This window comes from Numida meleagris, chromosome 3 (genome assembly GCF_002078875.1).
Source record: "Numida meleagris isolate 19003 breed g44 Domestic line chromosome 3, NumMel1.0, whole genome shotgun sequence".
NCBI lineage: Eukaryota > Metazoa > Chordata > Aves > Galliformes > Numididae > Numida > Numida meleagris.
In genome coordinates this window covers 61,690,260-61,700,711 of record NC_034411.1, presented here as the reverse complement: position 1 = coordinate 61,700,711, position 10,452 = coordinate 61,690,260, and the positions used below count along the sequence as shown (strand labels likewise).

Sequence of the window (10,452 nt, the reverse complement as noted above, 5' to 3'; positions counted from 1 at the left end):
CTGCATAATAATTTATTTGTTGTCCCACTAAAAGGTATTGCATTATCAGCCTTGACAGTAGATTCTGACATTCGCAGTGCTTGGCCCTTACCCTGGGACACATAAAACCCTCTTGATGAATTACTTATGAAAAGGCTAGGTAGACAAGAGGCACAATGACAGTAACATGTCTCTATTCCTTACCTCATTCAAGTAGAGCAGACAGTGTATTTAGTATGTATGCTTTGCAGAACTATAGCAATGTTGTAAAATGGCATTCATTTTATAACTTCTATCTCTTGCAGTGCCCCTCTTCTCTCTTCACCAAGAGGAATATCAACTGAAGTAATAGCTTTTGTATCTGTAAAGGAGGTAGCATATTGCTCAAAGTGCGTATTGCATTATCTTTTTTTTTATTTGCGTACTGGATTCCACACAATGTCAAGTTACATTCAGGGATTCTGCATCTTCCAGATTGTTTTCTAAGCTACATGTTGACATCTGCAGCTTCAACATGAAAAGCCCATCTACAAGTTGGTTCTTCTGGCATAGCAGAGGTTTCTGCAAGAAGAATAGAGCATGTGGATGACAGAACTCACTGGCTGCTGGATCAGTGCAGAGCAGAAACCTGAACCAATCATGGGCAGAGATGAATGCATGGAACAGCTCACTAAAGAATACCCAAATCGAGGCCCCCTAAAACAAAACATTTTGCAGCAGTTCCTTTGGAAAGTGATTGAAAGAGTGGACATTGTTTACACAGCTGATAGTCTATAAATCCAGGGATTCTGAAAGACTGCTGTAGTGAACTGTATTTCTACAAGTGCATGGGGAAGATGTTTCATTATAGGATTAAGAATCTATGCAGTTTCAAACTGACATTTATATAACTATTCCATCCTCCTCTCTGAAGATTTGAATCCTAACCAGTGAAGTTTGAGACTATAGAATGGTATGAAAGAAAATTATTTGGCTGCTGAGAAACCATGCTTTTCAGTAGGTTGCAGTGAAGGGATCTCCTAGAGAAAATATTTGGATACAAAAGAAAGTCTTTATTTAGACTGTGACTGTCTTTTTTAGGTTCAATTTGTGGTCTTTCAGGCCTTGTCAATAACTGTGCAAGGATGGAGAATGAATCTGAACACATTTGTATTTCATTTGAGCAGGTAGAAAGTTCTGCGCTAGAGCCTTGGACTTACCTCATATAGCAGAAGATTACTGTGGGAGAACTGTGCAAAATGTTCAAGTCTGAGGTAAGTACAGACTGTAAAACATTGTTCTGCTTAACCGGTTATTCTTGAGCATGACTAGCTGTCTGTCTGTTCTCTGCCTCTTGTAAATGTAGGGGAGGATTTCAACTCATCTCCGAGGGACAAGTAAAAATATTAGCTGTTATTCCTCTTTCCTTGTTGCAAGAAATTCTCTAGGGAGAATTCCTACATGTTGTTTAATGAATTAAAATGTTAGGGAGCGATGTTTCTAGTCTGAAAGTTTTGTTAGAAGTCCTTATCTGTAATCTGTATGTTGTATTTCTGTTGTCCTACAAAACTGGGAAGGAAAAGATTTAGGAAAGAGAATTTTAATGGCTTATACTATACTGACATCAAAATCAACCAGTCTCTTGAATTTTGCCTCAAAATTAGTCAAAATTTCCACTACTGGAATGCAGTGAAATACAAGTGAATGAATTAAATCCTACAGGAAGTGAGAGATGAACAAATATGTGATTGTTAGGCAGGAGATTACTTTAGACTTTTAGGAAATAGAGATAATAACCACCACTCCATTCTTTTCATTTGTATTTTTGTTGGCATTGTAAACGCACCCTCTAAAATGTAATTGCATTTTAATAATGAGGTAGCTGCAGTAGATGAAATAATTTGTTCGCTTACATTATGTGTGGTGTTAATTAAGAGCATATGATTTTATTGATTGCAATACAATAGAAGGAGTGTTAATTATCATGTTTCAAAATGATAGAATATATGGATCATTATCATTCTTTTTCCTTAGGTTACCATGCTGTTTAGATTGGCCATTTTTCTATTTATTAAAAAGCATTTTGATTAGCAGAAAGTTTTCAAATGTTCTAGAGTAGTTCTTTAAGATCTCAGTCATTGTAAATTGAAGGAAGACTTTTTATTTAAAATCAGTCTCTTTATATAACTGTTATCTTTTATTTAAACAAATTAAATTTCCCCTTCAGAAAACATGACATTCTTTTGCTAGTTCCATGTTTGCTTTCCACCTTCATTGTTGTATCTCTCATCTTCCATATTTCTTTCCTTTGAATATACTGCCAGAGCCCATGAACAGTGTTTTCTAGTGTGTCTGATAAATCTTTTCATCTCTGACATTTGAGTGACAGGGCTAGGACATCGGCTCTTGCCACAGATTTTGGGATATTGGCAGAATGTACTGAAGAAACTCTTCACATGCCATGACTTCTAATAAGCAGCAGATAAAATTTTGAATAATTCCTATTAAAAGGGGGCTTTTGCTTCACTGTGAAAGGTGAAAGGCGGAAGATGATATTTTTGCCTTTCAGATCAACGAAACAAAACATTTAGTATAGCAGTAAACCTATAACTAATTAAACCCACTAATCATTTGCATAAGACATTCTTCTTTTCTTGAAAGAAATAAGAGAATGGAAGGATGAAACAACAAACTTAGGAACATAGTTGAACCTTTCCAATATACAAGTAAGAATAAGAATACAATACTCTTCCAAAGGAGGAGGAAAAAAAAAAAAAGGAAAAGAAAAAAGATAACACCTCAACAGCAACATAAAAAAAACAATAGAACAACAATGAAGACACAACTTTAGTGAGAGATTTAAGAAGCCCAGACAATTTAGTGTTTGTTTTATTTTAAAGTGACTTAAAAGATGAGTTGACCACAATACAGAGACACCTAGCTGCTGTGATTTCTGAAAGTGAGTAGCTTATTAAAGTAATAGAAAAAAGCAAACATTAAAGAAAGGCTGAGTTCAGCAACATATGTCTCCAAAGAAAATCAACTGCTAATTTTCACTTATCTCAGGATAACAATTGAACATGTCCATCAAGCAGCATGACAATTCTTTAATGCTTGAGCCTTAAATCAAGACTTTGAGATACAGGTCAAATAGGAGGTGTCAGTAGGGGAAGTGTGTAGCCTGTGTCAAATAAGAATACAGTACCCAATAATAAATGATTTATTTGGCCTGAATTTACTCATTTCCAAGTAAAAGAGTTTTCCCTTTAATCCTCAGATTATCTACAGACAGTATTTAAGTTGTCCTTTTTGGAATGTTCTTGATTGAATGTCCTCATACTAATTCCTCAAAACTGTCCACAGAGCCTACATGCTGTGTATACTCGGGCTCTTTAACTTTGTGATGAGAAGACTTGAGCATGGTACAAAACAGATAATGGTAACCCGAGACATGCCTGCTGCCTTTCCTTGGCCCTTTTAAGAGTAGGAGCATATTCTGTGTATCACTGGATGGGGATCAAGGTGCATGGCTCTCATACTAACTTTTGGAGCAGAAATGAGGACAGTCCTCCAGTTAGCAGTAGTGAGGTGTGTAAACAGTAGACTAAATGTTGAGAACCAACGAGTTTTCCCTGTGTATTTGCATTCAGATTATTTGATGCCACAACTCCTACTTTGATCTTGGATAGCAGAATGCAGATCTTTTTTTACCATGTATATTAACTTTTGTTTGGCAGATGCGGAAGTATCTCAGTCCAACTCCTTGCTGTCTCCATGGGATAGAACATCATGGATGGTGGGACTGTGAACTTGCTACATAGAGCATTTGGGCTGCCAGGAAATGCTGCCACAAGAGCTGATGTCCTCTTATTCCACATGTTGTCTATGGAGGTAAATTGGTACCAAAACAGAACAAAACTATAGTCTTTGGTTGATGTAATTATTATTCAACTCCAGCAATAAAAATGGAGAGCCAGTGGCAGCAAGCAGAAAGACATCTGTGGAAGTGGGTTGGTATCATACCTAGGATAAAATGTTTCATTTTAGCAAGGGCTTTGCCACTTCTCTGTATGCAGTTCCCATGTGTCTAGCCATCAATGGAGATAGTGGAGGATTGTCAGCTCACAGATTAAGTCGCGCTAAAAGACACGGTCTGCACTACCATTTAATTTAGCTCCAGATTGATGAGATTCATCCAGTTTTCCTTTCAATCTAGGTGAAAATCCTTTAACTGTACTTCAAATAGAAGAAAGCTACTCACTTTGTTCTTGACAGAAAACCCAGGAGGGAAGAATCATTATTGAAGTGGTGAAAAAAAAAAACAGTCTGTGCTGTCCTCACTCACTCTCTAGTAAGATTTGTTAGATTTGTGCATTACACATCCAGATCCTGGGTCTCAGTTCTGGAGGAATGCAGAAACAATAAGTAAGTCAGCCTCACTTCTTTGTAAGACTAGTGTTGTCCGGGTTTACAGTTCCCTCTTCAACTAAATCATAAGTGCCACATGAGTCTAAGTTATGACATTTCCTCCCCTAAAAACAGGAGGAAAACACTGGCCTTTATACTGAAATAATGCTTGCCACGTGGGCTCTGCTTTCTAGATGTGGCCTGAAACAATTTTCACAGCAGTTAAAATTTCCTGAATTTATGGAGTGTAAGGGAACTAGAGGCCAAATGCGCTACATCTTTTCAGCAGAATTCAATTTATAATTCTAGAATGAAGACTAGGCTCTTACTAATAAAGTTCCTAGTGAATCTGAGGACAGAAAAGATAAGCCCTTTGCTCTTTTTGCTACTTATTTCTGAGACTGAAAGACGAAGTCTGAACTTTTGCAAAGGTGCAGAACAGCACTTAAGGATTTCTTGAATAGCCTTAATGGGCTTTTAAAATTCCTATTCTGAGTGTTTTTCAGATTGTAGCTTTATTTCAGCTTTTATATAGCACTTCTACCTATACTCCACACTATCTCTCACTGAGATAGCCAGAGACTGCATTAAATATGAGTGTCACAGAGGAAGGCAGAGAGAACTTTTTTTTTTTTTTTACCTAAGGCATCTCATCTTATATTACATTACCCAGTCGTTTACCTGCTCATGTATGTTCACATTGTTTATTGCTAAAAATCAGTGTTCAAGTTTAATCCTCACTGCAGTCAAAGTAACACCCTCACCACATCCTTCTCTCTAAACTGGAGAGGTATAGATTTGAAGGATGGGCTGTTTGATGGATTAAGAACTGGTTGGCTGGTCGCAGCCAAAGGGTTGTGATCAGTGGTTCTATGTCAGGGTGGAGGCCGGTCATGAGTGGTGTCCTCCAAGGCTCAGTCCTGGGACCGGTGCTCTTCAACATCTTTATCTATGACATAGATGATGGAATCAAGTGCACCCTCAGCAAGTTTGCAGATGACACCAAGCTGAGCGGTGCAGTCAATACATTGGAAGGAAGGGAAGCCACCCAGAGGGACCTGGACAGGCTGTAGAAGTGGGCCCATGAGAACCTAATGAGGTTCAACAAGGCCAAATGCAAGGTGCTGCACCCGGGCTGGGGCAATCTCAGGTATTGATACAAACTGGAGGAAGAACTCCTCGAGAGCAGCCCTGCAGAGAGGTACTTGGGGGTTCTGATGGACGAGAAGCTGGACATGAGCCAGCACTGTGTGCTGGCAGCCCGGAAGGCCAACTATGTTCTGGGCTGAATTAAAAGAGGAGTGGCCAGCAGGGAGAGGGAGGTGATTGTCCCCCTCTGCTCATCTCTTGGACGCGAAGCTCTTGGAACATGAAGGGAGCATATAAACAGGAGGGGGAACGATTATTTACGAGGGTGGATAGCAATAGGACAAGGGGGAATGGTTTTAAACTGAGACAGGGAAGACTTAGGTTAGATATTAGGAGGAAGTTTTTCACTCAGAGGGTGGTGACTCACTGGAACGTGTTGCCCAAGGAGGTTGTGGATGCCCCATCCCTGGAGGCATTCAAGGCCAGGCTGGACATGGCTCTGGGCAGCCTCGTCTAGTGGTTGGCAACCCTACATACAGCAGGGGGTTTGAATCTAGATGATCTTTGAGGTCCTTTTCAACCCAGGCCATTCTTTGATTCCATGATAACAGATCTTCAGATGGATCAATTTTTGTGGTTGTCACGATTTTAGGTGAAGCAGTGACCACTTTATGTCAACACAGCATTTGCTCTGCTCAGATTTAACGTTTCATCCATCTTGCCTGGATTTTTCTCATCTCTTCCTGAAGGAAACATAGGGAATAGACGATATCCTCAGTAGCTGTAAATCATTGTAGATTTGACTTCAGAGGGAGAAGGAGATGGGGAGATGAAGGTATAATGGTTTATAAGAGTTGAGATATCTGGCCATAATATGCAGATGAAACAGGGATTCATTGCAGTGGTGCACAATTTATTCCTTCTTTCAGGAATGACCTCTCTCACATGAAGGGGGCATCTGTATCTCTTTGTAAGGTCTTTGTAAGTCTGCATATACTGCAGTGGGTTAGGAAGCTGCAGGGTGCACTTAGTCACCCCACTTGTATTCTGCCCACAGATTTGGCCCTGTGAGGACAGTGGGAGCTCAGTGAATTAAATTTGGGAAAGAGTGATTTCCTCATCAAATCTTGCTAGCTGGAACAGAAAGGCATCAGCATTCCCTATGAGCTGATAACAGCTTTAACAGATCTAGTATAACCACCACTACCAGGAGACAGCATGAGCGAATCACTCCTTTGCTGCTGCAGAATAGAAATTACATTGTCCCAAAAGGTTATATTGAAATAGATCTTTGTGCCAGTGCTTTGTGCTTTATAAAAAGTTGTGATGTTTGGAAGTTGCTCAAAAGTTTGGGTGTTTTTTTTTTTTTTTTTTTTTTTAAATATACTCACCTGAGGAAGAAGTTTTAGCATAGGGATACTTGCAAACAGGAGTTGTTGAATATGTCAGCCTATTGTAATGCCTAGAGCAGAAAGCAACAACTTAGCCTCAGGAAAGGCTTTTAACTGGGCTCTAGAATACCCGATAGGCTCTGTTTTGAGGGTTGCTATTCTTTTCTGCTGAAGTTGACGAATGAAAGGAAATAGTTTTTCAGCAAAGGTCTTTCCAAATTGACCCTATAAATGTCTTACTCTTGAGACTCTGCTGAATGTGTGGTGAGGGGATCAATATTGTCAGTTGCAATGCATAAAGAAATAACAAATAATGAAACAGTTTTCTGTAGCTTAGTTGAGAATCATGAAAGTTACAAAGTTATGTAAGGAATGTAGAAATGTGCTCACTTTCTTGGAAGGAGAAGCATAGGGTGGGAGCCTACTTCATTAAGTCTGTTTTTTTCTATCATCCTTGCTTTTAAGAGTACACCATTTAGCTCTTGGTTATCAGAGTCACCTGTGCTAGCTGTGGAATTCATTTTTGCATAGGTGGTGTGGGCTGAGGTGAGCATTGCCCTCAGAAAGGAGTGGGAAAAAGTCTGAGCTATGAAATTTGGATCCTGAAATGGTGGTTTGTGAAGTTTGTTAAATATCTAGTAGTCCTTTTAGTTTTGCATTGGCTCAGCTTGTATGAGATAAACTTGGGGCCACGGCTCCATTAGCTTCATTAGTGTTACAAGAATGAATAGTGTTACAAGAACTCCACAATAATGGAAAAAGGCATAGTTTTTTATTCTTCCTAAGATGCTAAGAATGAATACAAATCTTCACTTTTCACTTCTGGTAGCATACAAGAGGAGAAAAATTTTTTTTAAATTCTGAGACTCTTGCCCATGCACTGTATACGTTTCTGCATGCACCATAAATGTTCAGAATCATAACTTCGATTACAGAATTGTAATCTTTCTATATATTTGATAAAATCAGGTTGATTCTGAGTGTGGATAAAGAGAGTTTATATGATGAGAGTCAGCTATGTTCACAGCAAATAACTGACGATTTGGAAAGGAAGGCTTCCTGGAGAGTTGCATCAGTTCTAAATGGGCTGAGAAAACAATATGAACAGTTACTTGTTTTCCTCATCTGCCTTTTTAGCGGTCTATGTTTGTTCTGCAATACCAAATCAATTCAGTGGCAGTGACACTGTAAAAGGAGTCTCATTTCCTGTCAGTTATGTATTAAAAAGCCATTGTTCAAGACCAGTGTCAAACAAAAGAAATAAGTTATATTTTATCCCTATGTAGAAGACTGAGCTCATGATGATGACTTTTACTTCTCTTAAGAGGAATTTTGTTTCGCACATTTCTGAGAGAACAGAGAATCATCCTACGTGCTTCAAAGAGGCTAAAGCACCAAGTCACTCGCTCTCAGTTTGAAGAATGATCAATTTATCTAATCAGCATGAACCAAATGTCCATTTCCCTGACAACTGCACTGCCAACATTAATGAAGTCCATTGACGAAGCTCATGAACTCCTTCTTGTCCTACCCACAGATGCTGTAAGATTACCAGGCATCTTCACAGCCAGAAGAGTAGACCATTTTGTTCCACACCATGGTACATATTAATCTCAAGGTAGGATGGCACTAAAAGTCCTGTGATGAACTAACCATCTGGGGCTTTCAAAAATCCAGTCCTTGGCAGAGCTGACCTTGGTCTGCATGCAGGTATGGTATGCTAGATGCTTAGCACCAAGCTAATCATTGCAGGCAGCATTGTAGAGCAGAGAGAACCAAAAAAATGTCATTCAGATAAAGCAAAACAAATTTGTGCTAAATAATTAAGGACTTAATGTGTGGCTTTATTTGTTATTTGATTTTTGTGTAATGAAGAAATTGTTTTTGTTACTGACCTATTGCTAAAGCCAGTAGCAGTAAAATGAAACTGGAATGTTAATAACTTAGTAATTCTTTCTGATGATTCAGATCTTTAACTAATTTTATTGGAACAAGATTTTGCTTTTCTTAGGTGAAAATTATTGATAATGATCCCATTGCTAATTTGGGAATTGCATTTTTCTAGCGATCAATGCAATTAGTGAAGGTTGCTTGGATTGTTCGAAGCAAAATGTAATGCTGCAGATTTGAAATGTGTTCTGTAATCACTTTATGTGCGTAACCCTTGGCAAACTGCTAAAATAAGATAGTGATAACACTAAGATGATTATTCCTTTTTTCTTCCTGATTTTCTTAGTGCTCCTCTTACAGCAAGTACCTCCATTATTACTTAAAAAAAAAAAACACCAAAATAAACAAACAAAAAAAAACCCCTAAGCTGGCAAAGAGAAACAAGAAACATCTTTATTCTTTCCACGTTGTATCTGAGCATGTGCATGGTGTGCCGCTAAGTCTTATCTTTTACATAAAAATAAAGGTGGAGAAACAAAAGGAGAATTATTGATGTTGAAGTTGCTGGAAAAACTATCTTGACTTTATCAGAGGCCATTGTGAACTCAGAATGAACTCTCAATTGCTGAAGGTTCATGTCTGATGTTAGCTAGTGAAGGTACATCTGGCTGGCTGATACACACCTCAGTATGACTAAATCCCCTTCACTTGCCTCTAGCTTGCCATCACCACATGGAAAATGGCAGTGGTAGGATACTTAGCTTGGACTGAACTTGCTCTAGGAGAGATACCTTTTTTTTGTATTTGGATGGAGACAGTGGGGAAGAAAAAGGAGAAATAAAAATGGAGGAATTGAAGCTGTCTTATGAATTTTCTTTTTCTAGGCGGGGAAGAAGGTGACTAGTGCTTACTTGGTAATGGTAGGTTCCTTATGAAGTCTAAAAGAAGAGCCTATCCATTTTCATTCAAGAGTATACCTGGGGAGAAGTTTCCACTGCTCTGATATCCATAGGAAAAGGAAAGAAGGAAAGGAGAGGAGAAGAATAAGAATATTGATAATGCAAAGGAGCTTCTGCTCTCATTACAGCCCCCCTGCTGCTGGGATTTCAGGCAATTTGCTAGTCAATGTTATTTCAATACCTGACATGATCCATTAGCTGGGAAAGAATCCTCTTGAACCGTAATCACTGGGCTGTGGCAGTGGATGGTATAATGACTCCCCTGGGGCTGTCTTTGTAGACAGCGTTAAGGTCTCCTGTGGTGTATCCAGTATTGCTTTGCTTAATACAGAAGATTTTGTATTGGTAACATACTTCTAAAACAGAAGAACTGTTATCTAGTGAGATACCAATTGTAAGAGCCTTCTGATTTTCCCATATGAGTCGTTTGTGCCAACCAACCTTGTGACAGGGTGCACTCAACTCTGTGTAAGAGAGGGTTAAATGCTATTGGTTGCTGAGTGTTTTGTGAAACATAAATACCAGTGTCATGTCTGCTTTCCAGGTACTCTGTGCTCAGCAAATCAAAAGTTGCTGAATGCCATTAACTGCTCATAGGCTGGGGAAATTTTAGCTTTGCAAATTTGCACACTTTAATGACAATATAAATGATAAGTATGTGCCTTAGAGTAAAGCAGCTTTTAAGTAATAAAATTGAAGTTTTCTGTAAAAGTTTAGTCCTGATAGATGATGCATTGAACTATTACTCTATTTTTAAA

General features: G+C 38.7%; 1 long non-coding RNA gene across 1 annotated transcript; it reads left to right on the top strand.

The window, feature by feature from the left end:
• LOC110396869 lies at nt 327-8,673 on the top strand. The gene is made up of 3 exons (XR_002437328.1): nt 327-1,232; nt 3,696-3,849; nt 8,383-8,673. It is a non-coding gene; the product is annotated as an uncharacterized LOC110396869 (long non-coding RNA).